Source organism: Pan troglodytes, chromosome 10, assembly GCF_028858775.2.
Source record: "Pan troglodytes isolate AG18354 chromosome 10, NHGRI_mPanTro3-v2.0_pri, whole genome shotgun sequence".
NCBI lineage: Eukaryota > Metazoa > Chordata > Mammalia > Primates > Hominidae > Pan > Pan troglodytes.
In genome coordinates, this window is record NC_072408.2 from 65,262,172 (window position 1) to 65,287,829 (window position 25,658).

Sequence of the window (25,658 nt, forward strand, 5' to 3'; positions counted from 1 at the left end):
CATTTGTTTTAATACATTTTTCAATTCCCTTCTTAATTTCTTCATTGACCTACTAGTCATTCAGGAGCATATTATTTAATTTCCATGCATTTGTGTAGTTTCCAAAATTCTTCTCGTTATTGATTTCTAGTTTTATTACACTGTCGTCAGATAATATGCTTGATATTATTTCAGTTTTTGAATGTTTTAACACTTTTTTATGATATAATATGTGGTCTATTTTTGAGAATGATCCATGTGCTGCGGAAAAGAATGTGTAATCTGTTGCTGTTTGATGAAATGTTTTGTAAATTTATATTAGGCCCATTTGTTCTATAGTGCAGATTAAGTCTAATATTTCTTTTTTGATTTTCTGTCTGGGAGACATGTCCAGTGCTGATGGTTGGAAGTTGAAGTCTCTCTCTAGCTATTATTTTATTGGGGTCTCTCCCTCTCTTTAGCTCAACCAATATCTGCTTTATATATCTGGATGCTCCAGTTGGGTGCATATGTGTTTACAATTGTTATATCCTCTTGCTGAGTTGACCCCTTTATCATTATATAGTGACTTTCTTTGCCTCTTCATGTAGTTTTTGTCTTGAAATCTATTTTGTCTTATATAGGTATAGCTACTCCTACTCTTTTTTGGTTTAATTGGCATGAAATACCTTTTTCCATCTCATTATTTTCAGTCTATGTGTATCTTTACAGGTGAAGTGTGTTTCTTGTAGGCAACATATTGTTGGGTCTTTTTTTTTAATCCATTCAGCCACTTTATGTATTTTATTGAAGAGTTTAGTCCATTTACATCCAATGTTATTATTGATAAGTAAGGACCTACTCTTGCCATTCACTATGCTATTTGTTTTCTGTTGTTTTTTTTTTATGTGTGTGTGTGTAATCTTTTCTTCCTCCTTTCCTTCCTTCCTGTCTTCCTTTTAGTGAAGGTAATTTTCTATGGTGGTATGTTTTAATTTCTTCCTTTTTATTATTTTTTATCTGTTGTTTTTTGATTTGAGGTTACCATGAGGCTTGCAAATACTCTCTTATAACTCATTATTTTAAACTGCTGACAAGTTAACACTGATTTCACAAACAGACAAGCAAAAAGAAAACAAAATGCTTCACTTTAACTTCATCCTCTGCTTTTTAACTTATTGTTGTTTCTTTTCATATATTTGAAATTTTGTTTTTAATTTTTTACTTTTTTTTGATGACGTTTCACTATGTTGCCCATGCTGGTCTCCAACTCCTGAACTCAAGCAATTCTCCTGTCTCAGCCTCTCAAAATGCTGGGATTATAGCTGTGAGCCACTGTGCATGGTTATATTTATATGTTATTTTATTATGTCTTGAAAAGTTGTCGTAGTTATCATTTTTATTGGTTCATCATTTAGTCTTTCTACTTAAGAGTAGCTTATACACAACAATTACAGTGTTATAATATTCTGTGTTTTTCTGTGTACTTACTATTATCAGTGAGTTTTGAATCTTCAGGTGATTTCTTGTTGCTTACTAATGTCCTTTTCTTTCAGATTGACAAACTCCCTTTAATATTTTTTGTAAGTCAGGATTGGTGTTGAGGAAATCCCTCAGCTTTTCTTTGTCTGGGAAAGTCTTTATTTCTCCTTTATGTTTGAAGGATATTTTCACTGGATATGGTATTCTAGAGTAAAAGTGTTTTATCTTCAGCACTTTAAATATTCAATGCCACTCACTTCTGGCCTGCAAGGTTTTCACTGAAAAATTTGCTGCCAGATGTGTTGAAGCTCCATTGTATGTTATTTATGTTATTTGTTTATTTTCTCTTCCTGCTTTTGGAATTCTTTCTTTATCCTTGATCTTCGGGAGTTTGATTATTGAATGCCTAGAGGTAGTCTTCTTTGGGTTAAATCTGCTTGGTGTTCTATAGCCTTCTTGTACTGGGTTTGGGAAGTTCTCTGTTATTATCTCTTTGAATAAACTGTCTACCCTTATCTCTTTCTCTACCTCTTCTTTAAGGTCAATAACTCTTGGATTTGCCTCCCTTGCCTCCCTTGAGGCTATTTTTTACATCTTGTAGGTGTGCATCATTCCTTTTTATTCCTTTTTCTTTTGTCTCCTCTAACTGTATTTTCTAATAGCCTGCCGTCGAGCTCACCAATTCTTTCTTCTGCTTGATCAATTCTGCTATTAAGAGACTGTGATGCATTCTTCAGTATGTCAATTGCATTTTTCCACTCCATAATTTCTGCTTTATTCTTTTTTATTATTTCAATCTCCTTGTTAAAATTATCTGATAGGATTCTGAATTCCTTTTCTGTGTTATCTTGAATTTCTTTGAGTTTCCTCAAAACAGCTATTTCGAATTGTCTGAGAGGTCACATATCTCTGTTTCTCCAGGATTTGTCTCTGGTGCCTTATTGAATTCGTTTGGTAAGGCTGTGTTTTCTTTGGTCATGTTGATGTTTGTGGATATGTGTCAGTGTCTGGGCATTAAAGAGTTATGTATTTATTATAGTCTTTGCAATCTGGGCTTCTTTGTACTCGTCCTTCTTGGGAAGGCTTTTCAGATATTCAAATGGATTTGGGTGCTGTGATCTCAGCTATATCTGCAATAGGAGGTATCCCAAGTCTAGTGTTGCCATGCTTCTTGCAGACTCCTAGAGGTGTGGCCTTGGTGGACTTGGATAAGAGCCAGAAGAATTCTCCGGATTACCAGGCAGAGACTCTTGTTCTCTTCCCTTACTTTCTCCCAAACAAATGGAGTCTCTCTCTCTCTCTTTGTACTGAGCCACCTAGAGCTGGAGGAGAGGTGACACAAGCTCCCCTGTGGTCACGACAACTGGGACTGTTCTCGGTCAGACCCAAAACCAGCATAGCACTGAGTCTCATCCAAGGCCCACAGTAACCACTGCCTGGCTACCACTTATGTTTGATCAAGGCCCCAGGGCTCTACAATCAACAGATGGTGATTCCAGCCAGGCTTGTGTATTTCACTTCAGACCAGCAAGTTCCTCAGGGCCCCAGGTAAGTCCAGAGATGCCATCTAGAAGCCAGGGACTGGAGTAAAAATCTTAGAAATCTACCTGGTTCTCTATTCTACTTCTGCTAAGCTGGCACTCAAACGACAAGACAAAGGTCTTCCCACTCTTCCCTTCCCTTTCCACAGGCAAAGGAGTCTCTTGCCACAGGCCACCACTAACAAAGAGCCACTGGGAGTACTGCCCAGCTACTGCTGATGTTCACTTAAGGCCCAAGGGCTCATTAGTTAGCTGGTGGTGAATGCTGCCAGATCTGGGACTAACCTTTCAAGACATTGGGCTCCCCTCTGGCCCAAGGCATGTCCAGAAATAACATCCGAGGCCCAAAGCCTGTAATCAGGGACCCAAGATCCTGCTTGGTGCTGTACCCTACTGTGGCCAACCTGACACCTAAGGTGTGAGATAAAGTCCCTTTTACTTTCCCTGTTTTCTCAACAGAATAAGTCTCTCACCATAGCCACCACAGCCGGAAATGTGTTGGGTCACACCTGAAGCCAGCATGTCTTAGAGTCTTATGCAAAGCCTACTGTATACTACCTGGGCATCACTGCGAATTATTTAGAGCCCCGGGCTCTTTTGTCAGCAGATGATGAATTCTGCTAGGAGTGGGTCCTTCCATTCAAGGCACTGGTTTCCTTTCTGGCCCAGTGTGTGTCTAGAAATGTCTGGGAGGTAGTGCCTGAACTGGGGGCCTCATGACTCTGACAGGTCCCTATCATCCTGTAGCTGAGCTGGTATCTAAGATGCAAGACTAAGTCCTTTTTACTCTTCCTTCTCCTCTTCTCAAGCAGATGCAGTGAGTCACTTTCATTGCTGTGAGCTGTGCTGCCTGAGGTTGGAGGGGGGAGTGGCACAAGCGCTCCCTTGACTGCCCCGCTGGTGTTTCACTAGGTCATGTGTCCTCTAAGTCCACTGGCTGCAAGCCCAGCACAGCACTAGGATTTGCCTAAGACTTGAAGTCCTTGTGGCCTAGACTAGACTGTCTTTCAAGTTTATTTAGGAACCCAGAGTACTTCAGCTTAGAGTGGTGAGGCTTGTAGACCCTCAAGTTCTGAATGCTGGAATGGGTGATTCCATCTGGCTAAGGCTGGCTTAAGTGCACCCTCAGTGGGCATTGGCTGAATTCAGTCCAGTTTTACTTTCCCCTGTGACAGGTTAGCACTGAGCTCCAATGCAAAGTCCTATAGTTACTGTGCTCTCCCTCCACGAAGCATACAGATTCTCTCTCCGCACCATGCAGCCACTGTCAGGGGATGGGGGATGGGTGGTGTCAGTGATTCAAGACTGTCTTTCCTAGACTCTTCAGTGCCTCTTTCAGTAATACGAAGTTAAAACCAGGTACTGTGATCACCTCACCTGGATTTTTGCTTCCTAGGAAGGTGCATTTTTGTGTAGACAGTTGTGACATTTGATGTTCCTATGGGGAGGATGATTAGTGGAAGCTTCTATTTGGCCATCTTGCTCCACCTCCTCTTTGCCATGCTGTTAATTTAAGAGTCAGCACTCTGAAATATTAGAGCTCATGAAAACCTGTTAAAAATAATGGTGAAGCTTTTATCTTTTAATATATTTTGTTAGAATTTATAAGAACTACTTATCCGTTGAAAGTTAATTTCAACAGATATATATATATATATATATATATATCTGTCCTTGGGGGTATAGATTTTGCAATGCTTTTAGGGCATGATATAGTGTCTCCAGAAAACAACAGAAACTTCCTAGCCCCTATCAATCTCTGCAGTCTCATCTTCTCCCACGCAGACAGTTCTGGATCACCTATTAAGCCCACTAAGCACACATTTGAAACACCAGGAATGCAAGCCCCATCCTGCCCCATCCTTCCCCAGCCCACCTCACAAAATGAGAGAGCTCAACGAAATGAATCTATCCATAACTTTATAATTGGATAAGTCTAGAAAAAGCTATTTTAATTTCCACTTTCAGGTAGGTATTGTGTTGTTTTGAAAAATAAGATTTTTCCACTCTTAATGTCTTTTATTTCTTTTCCTTTTCTAAGAAATTGCTAGCTAGGTAAAAGTAAAATGTCATTTATAATTGCACATGGTGGGGCTCATACTTGGGGCTTCTAATGGTCATAGATAACTACAATCTTTCAGAATTATTTATAATCCCTTCAATGTAATGTTCTCGCAACTCTACAACTTGTTTTTACATGCGGCATAAATGTCCCTCTTCAAATTATCCACCTAGAAAACTCCAATTCATCCAAAATTTAGGAATTCCTCATTTAATTCCATAAACCCATTTACTCTTGTGTTAGATAGTGTGTCAGTTATCAATTTGATGCTTCTCAACTTGAAGTGTGCTCTTCATCACCCTGTGATTTTTGTATCTGGGCCCTGTAAATATTTTTTGCCACCTGGCATGATGTTCGTCTTTGTCAATGGAGGACACTGGAGGGAGATTGCAGGAGGAAGGGGCTTCTTTTTATGCTTCCCTGTGCTTGCCTTTCTTCTTGCTCCTGTTGCACTTAGACCATAAGCAAGATACTTAGCCAAGCTCATTCTGGAGCTTTTACATCAGCACCCAATGGGTGGATTCCTGGCATGTTTTGTCAGCACCTCCATGGGTGCTTTCCTGTTTTCCAGCTTCAGCCAGCCACACGTGCTTCAGTGAACTCCTCTGCCATCGGTGGCCCTATAGCCTTACTTCTCCAATGAGGTGTGAATCTCAGCCTTGGATGGAGGGCTTTCTTCCACATTCGTTCCTGACTTGGGTGCTCTGCTTCAGCCCAGGAGTAGAAACTGCTGTCTATTTGCCACCGTGTCTGTGATTTCTGTATTCTTTAGAGTTCTCTTAACACCTTATAGCTAGCTACCTGCCTGTTATTAGTTAAGGATTCTTTACATTAACCTTTCTCTATTCAAAATAATGTGTAGTGTCTGTTCTCTGACTGGACCCTGATGATGCAGGTATCTTGTCTGCTGAATCCAGGAGCACCCTGTCCTTGCCCCCAGAATAGCTCTAATTAAGCTGTATATGGAAGTGCCTATGTATGCCCCATCTCCCTGTCCACACTGGAAACTCCCTCCTAGATATATCTCCTTTTCTCCTCTAGGTTACTCTGCATACTTCCCCAGAGACTGGCCATTCTGGTGTTCACCACGGGTTCTCATGAATTTGGTTAGATTCCAAGTGGGAATCTTAAGAGTAAATTAGAGCAAGAGAGAGATGTGATGCCAAGGCATTTGCATTTATTTCTCTGCTCATTCCCTGAAAGGGACCTCAGCTATCTGGATTCTTCATTGTCTCTCCCAAAGCAACATTCTCAACAAAAACTTCTTCCAGCTTGCGGTAACCATTCCCTCACCTTTTCCCTTTGTACCTAGGACAGAAAATAGCTACTCTGTGCATGAGGTTACCACAGTATCCCTTGGGTTACATCTATGACCCCTTCCAATTCATGTGCGTGAACAGTTCATCTGTAAATAGACCCCTCCAATAACCTAATTTGAGTACTTTTTCCTTCTTTTTTTTTTTTTTGAGACAGGGTTTTACCCAGGCCAGAGTGCAGTGGTGCAATCTCAGCTAACTGCAACCTCCGCCTCCTGGGTTCAAGCAATCCTCCCACCTCAGCCTCCCAAGTAGGTAGGACTACAGGTACGCCCCACCATGTGAATTTTTTGTATTTTTTGTACAGACAGGGTTTTGCCATGTTGGCCAGGCAGTCTCAAACTCCTAAGCACAAATGACACACCTGCCTTGGCCACCCAAAGTGCTGGGATTACAGACATGAGCCACCGCACTTGGCCACTTTTTCCTTCTTATTGTGATTCTAATCCAGACTCTTTGTCTCTGTTCACTCATTCAATAACAATTTTTGTTGTCTATTATATTCCAGAAACTATGTTAATCACTCACAATTTTAGGTTCCTAAAAGAGAGAGATTGAGAGAGAAAATCCCTGTGTGATTGGAATTGACATTTGACATTTTAGACCCAGGTTCTAGGCAGAATAGGTGCTATTCTGAAGGGATAAATAAATTCATCTTTGCATTAAACTTTCTTATTCAATGATACATTAGAAGTGCTGCCAGGGAGTGGGCAAAAGCCTACTGATAACATACAGAACATATTACTGAAGGGAGTAGGAAGAGGGTGGGCAATAAGCCATACAAGAGAGGATTCCTAAAACCAGTGCCTGCAGGCCTTATAGGAGGGTGCAGCAGCAACAAGAGCTATATTTATTTCATTGTAAGTCTACTTTTTTATTGAATAAATTGAAAGACACCCACAATATTTTCCCTGGAAACTTGGGATCTTAAAAATAGACACAGAAATTTGGGTTTTTTCAGCTTTTCCATCAGATCAAATTATTGCAAAGAGTATAATTTTCCACCCTCTGCCTAAGAACTACACAAATATCCTAGCTGGTTTTTAGGAAAGAAAGGATATTTTATGGAAAATAGTCACATTTCTTAGAAGACAGATGGGTTAAGCTAAATGTCTTATCAGTAGTATGTGTCAGTTAATGTTCTGATCCCCAATACCATGCAAAGTCATCTTTTTACATCTGTCTGAAATTTTCATCAAATAATACTCATGCCAAGAGACCAAAAGAGTCTACGTCCCATCTTTGACTCATGCTTTAGAAAAATTATTCAGATTTATCACAAGCAAGCAGAGATTCTACACTTAGACCATCTCTGAGAAATATCAACAGAAGATCATGACAACATTGCCATCTGCAGCAAAGCATGATGGATATCAATACCAAGGTAATTTAATTATTTTTTGTGGCTAACACAGATTTTTACCTGCTCTTTCTCTAACTGTTCAAATTAGAATACATTTCACATATTTATAAGAGCCAGTAGTAATAACAGTGGTTCTTAGGCTCCAACATGTTAAAGATAAAATATGAATAGGTTTACTGTGTATTCTGGGACATTCAAGGCCACTCTCACTTCTGATACCAACTTCAAGTTAGGGTTCCCAAGATCACCTTCAGTTTTAATAATTCTCTAGAAGGATTCACAGAACTCACAGAAAACAGTTAATCTTGGTTGCAGCTTATTGCAGTGAAAAGATACAGCTTAAAATCAGCCAAGGGAAGAGGTGCATAGGGCAGAGTTCAAGAAACATCCACACACACACTTCCCAGTGGAGTCATGGGCAGTGCTAACTTTTTGGGTAATATTTGTTATGGTATACATGGAGTACTGCCAACCAAGGAAGCTGACCTGAGTCTTGGTGTCCAGAGTTTTGTTGGGGTTCATCACATAGACATGGTTGGCTTTCCATGTGGCTAACCCAAGTCTCCAGCCCCTCCAGAGGTCAAGCTGGTACCATGGGCCCCAAATCCCTCACCATAAATCACACTGTTAAACTATCTGGCTGGGCCCAAGCCCCTAATAAACAAAAACACTGTTATCAGGCATGATATTCCAAGAGTTTAGAGATTACCTCAACAGCTGAGGGCAGAGGCCAGACCTGTCTTTGGGCAAGGTTAAGTAAATACTTCACTACTCACTTGGGGGATTAAAAAGAGCAGAATCATAATCAGATTTGATTTAGTATTATTTCTAAATAAATTAACTTTCCATTTTCTTATTATTAATATGATTTCCTTTTAATTTCCAGCTTTATTCTTGGTAGAGTAGCATTTACAGCCACATCTACTTTCTAAAAACATCTGGAAGCAAGACAGAGAGATACTGATGAAAGAAAAAAGTTTTGGGATATTTCTAGACCTTAAGGCCCATCTCTGTTAGTAATAAATGAAAGAGTAGATTTTACATGTCCTTGAGGAATATCAGAATTGGCACTTGGAGAAAGGAGGAAGGAATACAGAGAAACTAATAGCAACCTACTTTCTATAGTTTTCTGTGATTAACCTCTAAGTTTGCACTAAGAGAGCATTTAATTCAATAAAGACTGAAAGGGGTCAGATAATAGCCTAACAGTCTAACAAAAGGATTTTTTTTTTTTTTTTTTGAGACAGGATCTCACTTTGTTACCCAGGCTGGAGTGCAGTGGTGTGATCTTGGCTCAATGCAGCCTTGAACTCCCAGGCTTAAGTGATCCTCCTGCCTCAACCTCCCAAGTAGCTGGGACTACAGGCATGTGCTATCATGCCAGTCTAATTTTTTTGTATTTTGAGTAGAGATGAGGTTTCACCATGTTGGCCAGGCTGGTCTTGAATTCCTGGCCTCAAGTAATCCTCCTGCCTCGGCCTACCAAAGTGCTAGGTTTAGAGGCATGAGCCACCACACCTGGCCAAGAGGATTTTTTAAAATAAGAAAATAACAAAAGAATAGGAAATAGCATTAAATTCTTGAAACCACAACAACAAAAACCTAGGAAAAGATTTAAGTCCATGGAACTGTTCAAAAATACCTGTTCCTTGTGCAACCAAATCTGTTAAAAAGATATGGTAATGTTTCTTATTCTTATCTGTTGGAATAAAGTCAGATAAATATCAATATAAATTATATGCTGCTTGGTAACAAATCCATAAAGGTCACACAAAGAAAATAAAATGCTAATTACTAGTTCTACATAGTAGAATTATATATTCACATCAGCTGAACTGCTTATGAGCTACTTTTCTAGCCGACCTCTCACTCCTTATTTGCACTCCCCTGCTTTGGTGCCAAAAGTAATTGCTCTGTCTTCAACACCTCCTGATTTTTTTTTTTTTTACTTATTTCAATATATCTCTGCTTGCTCCATTGTTTGTCTTGGGGAACGTCCTCCCTCATCACCTTTTTTTTTCTTTGACAAATCCAGGCATTTTCTTTTATATTGCCATTTCCTCAGAACATTGAGGTCCTTGAAGATGCTCATTTATTTTTATTTGATGACATATATTTAGCACTTAACCAGGGAAAATAGATTTCCTTTTCAACTTTCTTTTGAGAGCCAGGCTCCAGTCTTCGTGCCTTTTTTATACCATGAAGGCCTGCTGTTCTTTTATTCTGCTTAAGTGCATAAGCGTTACTGTGTATGTTGAAAAACGTGTTGCCTCACAGAGCAGCCAAAAGCTAGCTGCTAAAACCAGGATTCATTCTGTAACAGGATGACATTTTGTCTTTTTTTTTGAGACAGAGTCTCACTCTATCTTTTTACTCTTCCACGTGACTTCTGTATTTCAGGAGAGAGGAAGTGCGATTCCTAAGGGGATGATTTGATTCTTCTCAAATACCAGCTCAGCCTCTCTTTAAGGCCACACACCTATGCTGAGCTGAAGAGTGTCCTGATCTGAATTTTCCCCTGGGTTTTAGGAGATGCAGAGTATTTTTCGTACGAACGAACTCTGGACCCCTTCCCAGGATATTAGTCCTTCCAACTTTCACTCATTTTTGTCACGCTTTTCCTTTGGATTGCCTCAGTAACCCGATGGGTGACCTGCACCAGTGGGCAGGAGAAACACGAGCTTCCTTGGTGACTGTAAATATTCAACTGAAAAAACCTGTATCATGGAACACATTATAGAATTACCTGATGAATTAATCTTTCAAAATATACCTCATTCCCCATGCTATTTGTGTTGAACTACCACTAGCAACTTTTTATGATTTCAATTTTTCATTATCATTTTTCACCTGGGACTCCCAGGTTATTTCAATTCTGAGATTATTTCAATTCTGTGTAAACAGAGAACATAAGGTGGTAGATCGGTTTGTTTGAACTCAATATTTGGCTCCTGTCACAAACATTCATTTATCCAAAGCAATTAAAAATGATGAATAATAAATCACCAATTATATCACAACTGTGGTCCCATTATATTCCAGAATTAAGTGCCTGAATTTGGTAAGCAGAAGTAAAGCCCATGACAGTAGAAAAGAAGGCTACTCAGAAGGCTAGACACTCTCAAATGGGGACGAGCCCTTAATGTTCTACAAGGAGATACCATTTTAGATGAAGATTCTGATGTTTGCACATTTCTCTGCATAGGGCTATACAACAAACTGATTAAAGGCGAGGTCTCTGGAGCCAGGTTTGATTTTTCAGTTTCATAATTTACTCATAGTCTCAACTCCAAAGAGTGAGTGTGAGGATTAAGTGAGTTAATATGAGAAAAACACTTAGAACAATGTTTGAACTTTATAATTACTCAATAAATTTTATCTATTATTTATTATTACTAATTGTGTACAGCACCCCTAAATATCCCTGGGGTCTTTTAAGAATTGAGGTATAATTTACATACAAGAAATGTGTATCTAAGTGTACCACTCAATCAGTTTTGATAAATGTGTATTAAGACACAGAACATTTCCATCACTCCTCTCTCCTCTATTCAGATAGCACCTCCGAAGAAGCAGCCAATGATGTAATTTTTATCGCAATAGATTAGTTTTCATCTCTTGTAGAATTTCATATAAATGGGAGTGCATGGTATGAACTTTTTTGTTCTTGACTTCTTTCCCTTGGCAGAAAGTTTTTGAGATTTACCCATTCTGTTTTAGCAGTAGTTTGCTCCTTTTTATGAGTGAACAGTATTTCATGTATGAATATACAAGGTTATAGACACGTTTGTTGTTTCCAGTTTGGGGCTATGATAAATAAAGCTACCATAATCATTCATTTACAAAAATTGTATAGACATGTTTTCTGTTATCTTGGATAAATTACCTAAGTGGGAAAATGTTGAGTCATAGGGTAGGTGCATGTCTAACTTTTAAAGTAACTGACAAATGGTTTTACAAACTGGTTGTGCCAGTTTATATGTATAAAAATTCCACTAAATTCAAATTCTCTTGACATTTGTAATTGTCAGTCTTTTAAATTTTAGCCAGTTTGGTGTTTATATAATGGCTTATCATTATGGTGTTAATTTCAGTTCCCCTAATGACTAATGATATTTAGCGTCTTATTATGTGTTTATTGGCCATTTATTATATTTTTTGTATAGTGTATGTTCTAGTCTTTTGCCCATTTTTTAAATTGGGTTTTTGTCTTTTTTATCATGGAGTTGAAGGAGTTCTCCACACATGTTAACAAGTCCTTTGTCCTATATATGTGTTGCCCATAATTTCTCAAAATCTATGACTTGTCTATTTATTTGGTGGCATATTTCAAAGAGCCAAAGTTTTAAATTCTGATGAAGTCTTATTTGTCGGTTTTTATTTTATGATTCAACTATGGGTTTTCTAAGAAATATTTGCCTGACACAAATTTGCAAAGATATGTTTTTCTAAGTTTTTGTTCATTAGCTATATTTTTTAGGTTATTACCTTTAGGAATATTGTTCAATTTGAATTGACTTTTTTGTGTATGATGTGAGGTAGGGGCAGAGTTTGTTTGTTTGTTTGTTTTCAATCCAGTATTCCAGCATATTTGTTGAAGAGATTTTCCTTTCCCCATTAAGCTGCTTTGGTGCTCTTGTTGAAAATCACTTGACTATATAAGTTGGGCCTCTTTGTAGACTCCTCATTCTGTCTAATTGATCTATTTGTCCTTTTGCCAATATTATACTGTTTTAGGTATAGTAGCTTTATGATAAATGCGGAAGCCAGGTAGCATAAATCCTTCCATTTTTGTTTTTCTTTTTGAAGATTGCCTTCATTATTCTTGATCTTTTGTTTTTCCGGATAGTTTAAAATACATGTTTATGTTAGAAAATATTTTGATTTACAAAAAAGTTGCAAAGAGAGTAAAAAGATTTCCCACGTAGTCCACACTTGGTTTCTTCTATTGCTAATATATTACATTAGTGTGGTGCATCTGTCACAACTAATAAATCAATATTGACACATTATTATTAAAGTTCATACTTTATTCAGATTTCCCTTTTCTGCACCATGTCATTTTTCTCCTTCGAATACCATTCAGGATACCACATTGCATTGAGTTGTCCTGCCTTTTTAGGCTTCTCTAGACTGTGATAATTCATCAGTCTTTCCTTATTTTTGATGACCTTGACTGTTTTGAGGGGTGCAGGTCAGCTATTATGTGCAATGTCCCTCAACTGGGAGTTGTCTGATATTTTTCTCAGTAGTAGACTGGATTTACGGTTTTGGGGGGAGAAAGATCACAGAGGTAAAGTGCCATTTTTATTGTATTACATGAAGGGTACATGCAATCAATATGTTTATCACTGTTGATTCTCATCTTAGTCATCTGACTAGGGTAGTATTTGTCAAGTTTCTCCACAATAAATAATCAAGTTACTCTTCCCTTTACCTTACTCCATACTGAAGAAAATCACTATGAATAGCCCATGCTTAAATGGTAGAGAGGTGGTGGATACTTCCTGAAAAGGGAGTATCTATGTAAACTATTTAGAATTTTTCTGCACTGGAGATATTCTATTATTTCCTACTTATTTACTTATGTATGTATGTATACAATTGTGTATGTGTTCAGTCGTTAACTACAGAAATTGATTGAAATTCTTCTCTATGGAATATTTGTCTCTCTTTCTCCATTTATTTATTTATTCAAACATTTATTTATATCAGTATGGAGCCAACCATAATTATTTTATATTTCATGTTATAATTCAATGGCATACTACTAATTGCTCAGATTTTTTTAGCATTGGCTATTAGGAGGCCTTTCATATTGGTCCTGTATCCCTTTGGAAAGTTCCTATAATTGTTTTTGAGCATTTTCTTTCTTTTTGGTAATAGAAGATGCTCTAGATGGATATTGCATATTTCCTGCATCAGTCCTAAAATTAGTCACTTCTCTAAGAAGTTCTGGTTCCTTTTATTGGAGAATGGCACTGGAAACTGAGATCTGGACACCAATGTGCTCATTGATTTAGGGTGTTACTGTTTCTAGGCCCTTTCAGCTCATAGTACAAGCAAATATATGTGTGTACACTTATCTGTGTGTGTGTGTGTGTGTGTATGTCTTCAACCTTTTTGTGCTGCTATAACAGTGATTGGGTAATTTATAATGAACAAAATTTTATTAGCTCACAGCTATGGAGGCTGAGAAGTCCAACATGAAGGTGACAGCAACTGGCAAAGACCTTTTTGCCATATCATAATAGGGCAGAAGCCATCACATGATAGAGGGGTAAAGAGAGAGCAAGAGAAAGCAAGAGAGGATGAGCTCACTATTGTGATAAAGAACCCATTCTTATAATAACAGCGTTAGTCCATTCATGAGGGCAGAGCTCTCATGACCTAAACACCTCTTAAAGGTTATACTTTATACTATTAGAATGGCAGCTAAGTTTCAACATGAGTTTTGAAGGGGACAAACATTTAAACTATAGCATTATACATATTCAATGAACATGCCATTCAAACAGGAGTGTGTAAAAAAGAAAAAAAATGGCAGTTCAACTGTACAGAATTTTGGGAATATAATAGATTTTCAAAAGTATTCAATGACATTGATCCACTCACATTTTATAGGCAAAAAAATGGAGATCAAGTAATATAAAATAACTCGCCTAAAGTCACATAGCAAGTCAGGATCAGGGTGGAACTGAGTGGAACCCAGGTTTCCTGACCTCATGGCACAGCTCTTTTCTCCACCCTGTGTTTCCTCTCTTTCTTTGCCTCTAGCACAACTTGGGACTATATTCTCTATGTCCTAGCTTTCAACAAAAGAGCAAAACAAATCCATGGCTTGACAATGTTCAGATTTATAAAAAGAGAAATGAGGAACATTGGTATATGTTTAAATTTCAAGACATTCTATTATTTTAGCCATCAAGCTTGATCCCACCTGTATCTTTCGTTTAAATAAAGCCTCAGTTTCCCAGTGTGTTTGCCTGTGATCTAGAGCTATAAATCACACGATTTATGAAATATCATTGGACAGAAACAATTTTAATTGTGTAAAATACCTAATATCTCATTAACTTTACTAAAACCCAAAATTACTGTTGTCCAGTTAAGTAAACAACTTTTTTCAATGAAAATGTTTTCTCCATTGTAATTGCCATATAGCTCATAATTCCTTTTATAATGTCATGAAGAAAAATTTCTTATGAAAGTAAAATGCAAAGTATAAAAATAAAAATCTGTGATACTGACATAACAGTCAGAAACCAAACAATTTACTAATCTATAATTGAAATATATTAGTTGTTCATTGGGTAAAAAGTGTACATGTAGCTCTTAATAGAAGATATACACATTAATTCTTTCCTTAATCTGACTAAGACAGGAGGTATGTGTGTATGTGTGGTATATGTATTGTGTATGTGTCGTTGATATAATAATTGCTTCCATTCCTTAAAAATCCATACTTATATTCCCTTTAAACACTTCGCCAGTGCATTCGGAGATTCGATCTTTAAGAAGGAATCTCTAATGTCAGTCTCCTCATGGAAATTGCTTCTTAGCATGATTTCAAAATTGATATTTTTAAACTTATGTTTAAATAATGATAGGTCAGGCATGGTGGCTGATGCCTGTAATCCCAGCACTTTGGGAGGCTGAGGTGGGAGAATCTCTCAAGGCTAGGAGTTCAAGACCAGCCTGGGCAACATAGTGAAACCCCATCTCTACAAAAAATAAAAAAATTAGCAGGGCATGTTTGTGTATTCCTGTAGTGCCAGTTACATTGGAGGCTGAGGTGAGAGGATAACATAAGCCCAGATGATCGAGGGTACAGTGAGCTATGATTGCACCACTGCATACCAGCCTGGGTGACAGAGGAAGACTCTGTCTCAAATAATAATAATAATAATAAATTTTCAAAAATAATGACCATGGTTTGTGTAGATGTAAAAAATTCCTAAAAATTTGTAAAGTCTTATCACAAGAAACATATCTTCCTAACTGATTACAAAGTTCATCTACCTTAACATCAGAAATTATAGTGATGTTCATTTTTTGGTTTTCAACATAACTGCTTATTTATTAATAATAGATGCTTATCAGTAGAAACTACATACATCAAAAGGAATATTTTGAAAGAGGTGAAATTTTAGTTTCAGAAAAATAAGAATGTTCATTAGAAAAAAATTTCTTCAAGGCACAAACAATGTGTAAGGAGGGTGGTAATTGTCACTTAAATAATTGAACCCTTTGGTGAAGAATGATGTGTTAATACAGGAATTATATTTTCATCTAGATTATTAAAAAGGACTGAAATAACATAAACAAGAAAAGGCAAGACTACACCACTTAAAAAATAATACAACAAAGCAAAAGGAAACATTGTAGAAAGTGGTTATAAACAAAAATTTTTTTTAGCACAGGCTTTGCCATAAAATAAATCTTGGAAGAAACCCAAGATCTACCATTTACTAGCTATGACCTTAAACAAATTCCTCAATTGCTGGAAGTCTCAGATTTTTCATCTGTAAATGGAGTTCATAATAGTTAGTATTGAATGCTTTACTATGTGCTAGGCACCACTGTAATAATTTTTTCATTTTTATTTTCTTTAAGACGGAGTCTCACTGTGTCGCCTAGGCTGGAGTGCAGTGGTGCGATCTTGGCTCACTGCAACGTCCGCCTCCCGGGTTCACGCGATTCTCCTGACTCAGCCTCCCGAGTGGCTGGGATTACAGCCACCAAGCCTGGCTAATTTTTTTGTGTTTTTAATAGAGACGGGGTTTCACCATGTTAGCCAGGATGGTCTCAATCTCCTGACCTTGTGATCCACCCGCCTCAGCCTCCCGAAGTGCTGGGATTACAGGCGTGAGCCACCACACCCAGCCCATTCTAATTGTCTTTATGTGTTGTCTTCCTTGCTGTGTTCAAGAAACCAAGAATTTGGTTCTATTATTGTTGCCATTTTATACATAAATATAGGCACAGAGATGTGAAAACATTTGCAGAAGATCATGCAGTTGCAGGTAGGGGAGCAAGATCAGAACTCAAACACTCTGGTTTGAATTCGTGATTTTCACCACCATGTGACCTGACTACATCAGAGGCTTTTGTGAGAATTAAAATTTCAAACTATATGTAAAATACTAAGAACAAGTCCTGCCCTTAGTGAGCAGCTATCAAAGAATAAAACAAAGAAAACTGAAATTAAAGGAGACCCAATCCAAGTTTATTAACCTGTCGGGGAAAGGAAAACACACCATGAAGCCATTTATTGACTAGTTGCACTGAGGGACAAAACGCTGATTAAGCGCTAGAAAACAGAGGAGGGTGTGTGTGTGTGTGTGTTTGTGTGTGTGTGTGTGTGTGAGCTCATGGTGTTATCTTAAATAAAGATTGAATACTAGTGGCCTGAAAAGGAGGAGACAAGTTTGTAAGTCTGAATGTGATTGGATAAAACAAGTTTCCATGTTCATTAATCAGGAGAATTTTTGAATGGAATTAGTAGCGGCATGGCATCTTAAGTCACTCAAAATTCATGGCTTTTTTTTTTTTTTCAGCTTCAGTTTGTCAGAACCAGTTGGGATGCAACAGGATTTTCAGTTTTGCTGTCTTCCATGCATGAATGGCTGTGAGTTGAAAATTTCCTTTTATCCATGTTAGCTATTATGATGATCACAATAGTGATCATGATACTAATTATGACCATGAATTTGCTACTGGATTGTAAAGTAATTTTTAAATTATACTTGTGCAATCTCATTTTCACTCTATTGGACATGGGCTTCCAAATTGTTAGTGATTTATTTTCAAGCATGTGTATTTTGTGGATTTGGTCCTCATGCATTCTACAAAGAATAGTACCAGTCAATGTTCAAAATATATGTCTTATAATTGTCAGAGTTGGAGACTTCACTAAGTTACTTGGGATCACAGGGTTTACTGTCTGGTGTAGAGTGATGTTCTCAGGAAAGAAATATTAATATATTAACCTTATGCTTACAATATAAAGGTATTTCTTCTATTATAACTCTACAACCACTCTGAGAGCCTCATTTTTTATAAAGAAGAGAAAAATAAAAATAAAGACATGAAGGAAAAATGAAAAGAAGAGAAAGAAAGAAAAGAAAGGAAGAAAGAGAAAACAGAAAAAGAAACCTAAACATGGACATTAGCAGCATTAAGTACAAAGCAAAGGAACTACAAAGTAAACTTTCACACTTTGGCGTAAGAGCCCTAGCTGTACTCTGCAGAGGAAATGAAAGAAGTTTGAGAGACTGCCACAGGAGCCAGAAGTTGAGAATTCAATTCTGACCACATGGGAATTCCATACAGTGACTGCTAAGTGGATGGAAGAGCTCAAGACCTGGGATCTTATCTGAAGAACCATTTATGACAGTAATTGACTTGCATGCTGGGGGAGAAGTATCTATCTGTTGTTAGTTTTCTGTTTCAACATATGCCCCAGTGCCTCCAATTGAAAAGCAGATTAGCCACCACCAGAAGTTCCAAAACTTTTTCTCTCAGTTTCCTTTATACTCCCCAAAATTATTGAGAACCTCTAAATTGTGTCATATCTAGCAACATTTACCATACTAGAGATTTAATAGAAAATTTAAAAATATTTAATTCATTAAAAATAATAATACAACCATTACATATTAACACAAATATCTATATTTTAAAAATTATGGTTTCCAAGACCAAACCAAAAATATAGAGAGCAATGAGCATTGTTCTGCAAATTTCTTTAATGTCTGGCTTAATTGATGACAACCAGATTCTCATATCTGTTCTGCATTCATTCTATTGTAATTTGTTGTCTTGGTTGAGATACACGAAGAAAATCCAGCCTCACACAGATATGTAGTTGGAAATGGGAGGGGTATTTTCTTGCTCTTTCAGATAATTGTGGATATTTTTCTTTGATGTTACACCAAAAATGGATAGATGATCATTGCTTGAAGATTAGTTGCAATTTGGGCTCTAAAACCTTATCAAATAAGCTTTTGGTGTCTGTTTACATTAAAACATTGGATCCTTTTCTAAAGCCTGATTTTCCTACATCATGCATTGATTATCTCTAAGTTATTGATTCACTTAGTTTATTGAGATCTTCCAAATGATGAGCCATTTCCCTATATGACATCAAAAAATTGTATTCATTAATATCTAACTTATATTGTCAGAAAAGACTTTAAGTACTAGGAAGTTCATGGTTTGGGTGCAGATTTTTCAAAATTCTCATTTTCAGTTGTGTATCAGTCAGGGTTCTCCAGAGATACAGAAGCAGTAGAATACATGGAAGGGGATTTATTAGGGGGAATTTGCTCACAGGATCACAGAAGGAAAGTCCCTTCGTAGGCCATCTGCGAGCTGGAGAAGCACAGAAGCTGGTAGCATGGCTCAAGCTAGTAGTATGGTTTAGTCTAAGTCCAGGAGCCTCAGCACCAGGGAAGTTAACAGTGCAGCCCCTACTCAGGCCCTAGAGCCCCCAGGAGGTGCTCAAGTAAGTCCCAGAGTTCAAAAGCCAAAGAACCTGAAGTCTTATGTCCAAAGGCAGAAGGAGAAAAAGTGTCCTCCTCTGGAAGGGAGAGAGAGAGTAAAGAGAGCATGAGAATCCCACTTTTTCTGCCTACTTTTTCTGCTCCTAGCCCTTTGGAGGTGCCAGTCGGCACTGATGACAGGTCTTCCTCTCAGTTCACTGACTCACATGCCAATCTCCTCTGCATACACACTCTCAAATGCCCAATCATGATGCTTCATCTAGGCATCCCTCAATCCAGTCAAATTGACACCTATATTAACCATCACAACTCAAAAGCACATTTTTTTACCTCTGATAGTAAATACCATTAGTTGTTTTCCTTAAAGTGCTGGCTAACTTTATTCATTTTCAAGAGAAGTCTCTGAAATCCCCATATCTAAAACAAACATAGTTTGTTTTCCAGTCATTCTTTCAAGTAAAAAGGGTATTCGCTGAAGAAAGCAGGTAGTTTGCAACCCAAGCCATCAAACAAGTGCTTTTGTTTGCAACAACCATCTTGCTTTAGTATGCAGCATAAGTGGTTTATGTGCACATCTCACTTCACTACATAAAATTCTAAGAAGGAATTTACTCAAAAAGTGAAGTTTCAATAAAATCAATACTTATTACTGCTTCATCAAGACTTCAAGTACCTGACTCTGAAGAAATACAATAGTGCCAGTGCCTTGATTTGGGCAAAAGGCAGTTTTACCCACCATTGCTTCTGCACAACCACTGCAAATGTTAACACGGTGAAAAAATAACATCTTAATATTACAATAAAAATAGTTTTGACCCTATGGACCCATTGAAAGGATCTTGGAGACCTCCAGGATTCCGATGGACTACACTTTGAGAACCGATGCTCTATTTTGAGAAAGAAAAAAACTCATTCACTAACTGAAATTCACACAGAGGACCGAATATTGCCAATGCCAGTTTCCAATCCACACTAGACAAACTCCAAGGACATCAGCAGCTAGGGACTCCACCCACTGCCATTCATAAATTAAAAGGAATTTTCTTCCTCGGCATGTGATTCATCTGGAAAAAGCTTTTAGTGCAAAGTTCTGAAAGAAGCCAAGAAGCATTTTATTATAACAATCTATTTTAATGTTGAGCTCAGTTCCAACACCAAAGCAGTTTTCAATAAGGGTTTAGAAAATGCATCAAGATAATTTCTCATTTACCACATATGCTGGAGTCTGGCTTAGAAGGGATCCCAACATTCCTAATAGCTGGGAAATATTAATAATGATTTGAAAACAAAAAAGCCAACAGTATTTCTTTTTAGATTCAGTAAATAATAAATTTCTGGCAATCTTTGTATTTCTAGGAATCCGCAAAAAAAGGAAACTGAGGATCCATCTTGGACAAATTAATTAACTTTTTAACATTAAAGTCAGAAGAGCTCTGTAGGACAAAACCCTGTTCTCTAAAGAAGCTCCCCCAAGGAATGCAGATCATAAAGAAACTAGCAACACCAGACTAAAACAGTTTTTTAAAAGTTTTACAAGAGTCCTATCATTTCTGTCTCTCCTATCACAAAATAAGGCCATTTGGCCTTGCTTCCTAGTAAAATATTGCCACCTTATTTTTCAGTACCTTAACATGTACTAAGTATGTCTGAATTCCAGTAATACCAAAGAACACTAAGCATTGGCAGAGGCCATTGTCATTTTACTGTATTAAAAAATACATACAAAAATGCAATTTACTATATTAAACATACATAAATGATATATAGCTTTAAATGCATATGGAATTAAAGATCAGAAATGGGCATAAAGTAATCTGAATTGTATTCAGATGATGGGATCATTGGTGTAAACTGACATAACATTGTTTTAATAATAAGTGGTTTTACAATAAATACCATAGTCTGTTTGATATTAAATGCTGCTTAAAAGTTACTATTCCTCAATTCCTGACATCATCACCTTCTTGGCTCCAAAGAGTCAAGTTGCAATGGTCTTGTAGCCACAGTGAGGTGTGCAACAAAAGACCAAAGTATTTCTGTCACCCAAGAAGAGGAAGAATTCTATGACAAATATGTGGCCTACCACATCATTAGACAAAGAAAATTCATATGAGAAAGAATTAAAGGAAGTGTGGAGACAGGAAGAGGAGCTCTTACAAAGGTTGGAAGTAAACTTGAAAATAAAATACTAAATTACATGAACTTTCATGAAGTGTAGTATGGAGTTAAAAGTAGCAAATAATTGGTCAACCTGTCCTTTGACATCTATTCATTCTTGAGATTACATGAGGATATTTAAAATGATGGTTTGTGGGGGCTTTAACAAAGCTGTGAATTATTTGATGCACCTTCCCTTGAGAGGCAGAGTCTCTGTCTCCTTACCTGGAATCTCAGTGAGCTTGTGGCTGCTTCAGTGCAGTATAGCTGAGATGAGGCTGTGTGACCTCTGAGGCTGCAGCATCCACCTTGTTCTCTGGGAGCATTTGTTCTTGAAGCTTTGAGCCACATATAGACATTCTGCTTGGCAGTCCATCTGGGCCAGTCCTTTAGCATCCTAGCCCACTGAACATGGGAGGGAGCGAAGAAGCCATCTTGGAAGTGAATCCTACAGTCTCAGCTTCTCTGGTTGGTCCTGGCCATACAAGTCACACTAGCTAGGCTCAGTCACACAGTGGTGCCCCAGTGAACTTTCTTCTTTGGCCCTTTCTGAGTTCTTTGCCCACAGAAACCATGAGTATAACAAAATGATTGTTGCTTTACACCACTAAGTTCTGGGATGGTTTGTTGGTTAGCAATAGGTGACTGAAATGGTGGAGATGAATGGATGGGTGGGTGTCTATTAAACAAATATGAACCCACAAACTCCTCTTGTAACTCATCGTTCCATTTTTTCTACACTCAGTTCATTTGATCACTTCATCAAAGGCAGCAGTTAAATGAGGCTCAGAAGGGCTTAAGGGCCAGTCAACAGGGAAGATGTGTAAAGGCTCAGCAAGTTTCTCTCAAACCCAATCCATTGTTGTTGACATAGACATAACTGTTGCCCATTCATGGCTCTATGTGTGGGCAACACAAACCCAGAAAAGTCCATCTTAGGAGTTTAAATAAGCCTGGAAAGATGTTGCAGTGATTCTTTGCAAGATTACAGTGCAGTGCAAGGATCTGAGAAAATGAAACATTAAAACGACACTGAAAAAAAGTAGCTATCCATTCCAGCAGCAAAGGTCATAGTATTGATATGCTTCCTTAAGTCCCCTGAATTTTAAATACTCTGTGGTTTTAATTCAGGGAGCAATATGAAACTGTTCTCTACTCCCAAACCTGCCTTAACTTCTTGATTTACTTGGCTGTGTAGAAGCAATTAGAACAAAGACTTCTAAGATCCAGGGAGTGAGTGAAAGTCTAACTTGTGTCTCATCCACAAAACATAGAACAAGTAAGCAAAAACGTGATCACCAGCTAAGTTCCATGAGCGTAGGGCTTTATTTTGTAGTCTGCTGAGTCCCCCAGCACCTAAGGTAGTGCTCAGCATGTAGAAAGTGCTCAGTAAATATTTATTGAATAAATGTCTGAACATGAGAGGCCCTGAAGGGGGTGCTGCCACAGAAAAAAGAGAAAATGTCCATGAATTCCTTAGATCAAAAATTTTTCTTAGTACGTATTTGGTCACTATCTGATGAAAGTGAAATCAGTTGAGACCATATATATGATAATATTTCATATAGCATTCACTGAGCTTTCTAATATGAAAGAGAAAAGCTTCGGGTATAAACAATGTTTTGGGTTAGATGAGTAAGAGTATATAACATGGAATAATGCCATGAGAAAGGCAAAATCAACTTAAATTTTATCTGATTGCAGGACAGAACTGCATATCCTCAATCCAATGTTTCCATCATGTAGTAGACTTTTTTCCTTTAAAGAAATGACTAAGTGGCATATAAATCTGGGCAACTAAAGAAATGGTATTCAGAGGAAACTAGTTTTTTCTTATGTTTGGTGACATATGTAAGGAACATTTTACCTGGTCAGAATTTAAGCCAGATTTATTTCAGCCTGGTACAAATGCCCCCATAAAAATTCACATGAGGTTCTTGTTACAAACAGCTCTCAAAGTTGAACAGTAACAAAATCCTCACACAATCTTCTTCCAAACTTGTAAAATGTGGATCCACCATTGTTTACCATTATTACCGTATTACCATTATTTACCCCTATGCACCACTAATGTTGATGAAGATGGTAGCTACCATCCTGTTAAGGGTTTATTACATGTGCAATCTCATTTAGTCCTCCAACCTACTCTGTAGGGATTATATTATTATTATTATCATCATCAACCCAATTTTTGAGAACAGGAAACTCAAGGTTCTGCCCCTCTGGCTGCAGAGTCAGAGCTCTTGCATCATAGACTATACCGCCTCTTAGGAGTTAGGGTAAGCTTACCTCACCCACGTCCTGCCAAAGGGACAAGCATAGTTCACACAGATAATTTTAATATTGAGTTCATTTTTATATAAAAAAATAGATTCCTTCTCAAAAGAAATAAAGCTGTCCTCTTCATTCACAAGCATTAATTTGGTAAATATCTGGTTGATTTCAGCAGTGCGGTGTGTGCTGTCTGGCCAGGCTCCCTCTTTAAATTAGCCCAGTGGTTGGAGATTTAAACAGAAAGTGACTTTCAAAAGTTTGTCATTCATCTTAATGTGTTAGCAAAAATGTCCCACCTCGAAGTACATCAAGAATCATGTAGTAAATGGCTCTTTTAATGGACACAAAAATGATCTCAAGAAGTTCCTCACCCCTGGGAGTTTAACAGGGAGACCAGGCATGCATACAATTGGGACAAGAGCCTTCTCACTGAGCTTAGCCCCTGCCAGAGACTCTGGACTGCAATCTCCCATGACATCATAAGTGAGAAAAGTGGGGTTCAGAAGTCAAAAAGACTGGGTTTCAATCTTGATGTTCTCACTTTTAACTTCATGAATTAGGGCAATGTTATTGAATATCTCAGATGCTCAGTTTCCTTCAGGTAAAACAGCAATTATATTATTTACCCCAAAGTGGAGTTGCCAGATGAAAATATAGGGGATCCAATTAAATTTGAATTTTGTATAAACATTAAATATTTTTAAAAATATAAGTAAGTCCCAAATACTGCATGGGGAATACTTACACCAAAATTACTACATGAGGCCATAATGTTAAAATAAATATTTTGTTATCTAAAATTAAAATTTAATTGAGTATCCTGTGTTTTGTCTCTACCTCAAGGGCTATTGTGATGTTGAGATAACAACTATAAAGCCTAGCCCACTTCTTGGTACATAATAGATAGATAACAGATGTTAGTCTCCCTCCTCCTGTCGAAGAACCTTTGTCATCAATTATTCCTTCTTGGGCCAGCTTCTTCAGCTCTCCTCTCTAGAGTTATCTCTTCTGTGACTACAAATATTCAAGTCTCTCATATCCATTAAATTTAACACACACACACAAAATAAAATCTGACATGTCTGCCATTTAGCATTCTTTTTCTCTTAATGCTTTCATTCCCAAATTTACTAAAAGTGTTCCTCACTGAGTTCCAATACCTCTTTGCCTTCCGCTCTGTCATTGTTCACTTCACAAATGATTAAGGAGCACCTGCTGTTTGCCACACACAGTGACTGGAACTGGGGACACACTGTGAGTGAAAACTGACTCTGTCCCTCCTTCCTGGTGTTCACCATCTTCTTGAAAATGTGACTTCTGACTCATCGTTCTACTGATATCTTTCCTTCGAAAGTCACCACGGCTCACCTAACTCCACGTTTTTCTCTTTACTGCCCTTCTACAGAAACACATAAATCTCTTTTCTCTCTCCCTTGGGACATCAAACCTTCCTGAGTCTTTATCCTTCCCTAACCCCCTATCCCAAGCCAATTCTTCTCTAATCTTTCTCTCTCAACAAAGAGCTTGTTCAAGCTAAAAACCCAGAGACTCTTGATTCCCTCTCTCCTCTTTCATCTCATCTACCAGCAGGTCCTGTTGACTCTACCTCTAAAATATATCCCCAAACTGCCCATGTCCCTTCATTGCCGTGGTTACTGCTTTGCCTCAAGAGCCATCCACCTCCCACAGAACACTGTACAGCCTCCTAACAGGGCTCTTTTCTTCACACAGCCACCAGCTTGAACTTTTAAAAAAGCAAATCTGATCATATCACTCCCACACCACAATAAAACAAAACAAATTAACAAACCAGAAGACTCCAGTGTCTTTCCATTGCACTCAGAATAAGATCCATACTGGCTTCCCAGCCAACACTGCCCTTCATTATCTGTATCCCGCCTGCTTTCTGCCCTCACCCTGTCTCTCTCCACTTGTTCATCACCTTCAAACCTGGAACCCTCTGCCAGATCCTCGCAGCAAGGGCTCCCACCATCAATC

At 37.8% G+C, this 25,658-nt stretch overlaps 1 long non-coding RNA gene across 3 annotated transcripts in view; it reads left to right on the plus strand.

Annotated features, from left to right (window-relative positions):
• LOC107967768 (uncharacterized) overlaps nucleotides 1-25,658 on the plus strand; it is a 90,096-nt gene that overhangs the window by 59,178 nt on the left and 5,260 nt on the right. For all 3 annotated transcript variants that reach the window (XR_010148335.1, XR_010148334.1, XR_010148336.1), the window contains one exon: nucleotides 17,283-17,353. This is a non-coding gene — a long non-coding RNA (uncharacterized LOC107967768). The remainder of the gene's footprint in view (nucleotides 1-17,282; nucleotides 17,354-25,658) is intronic.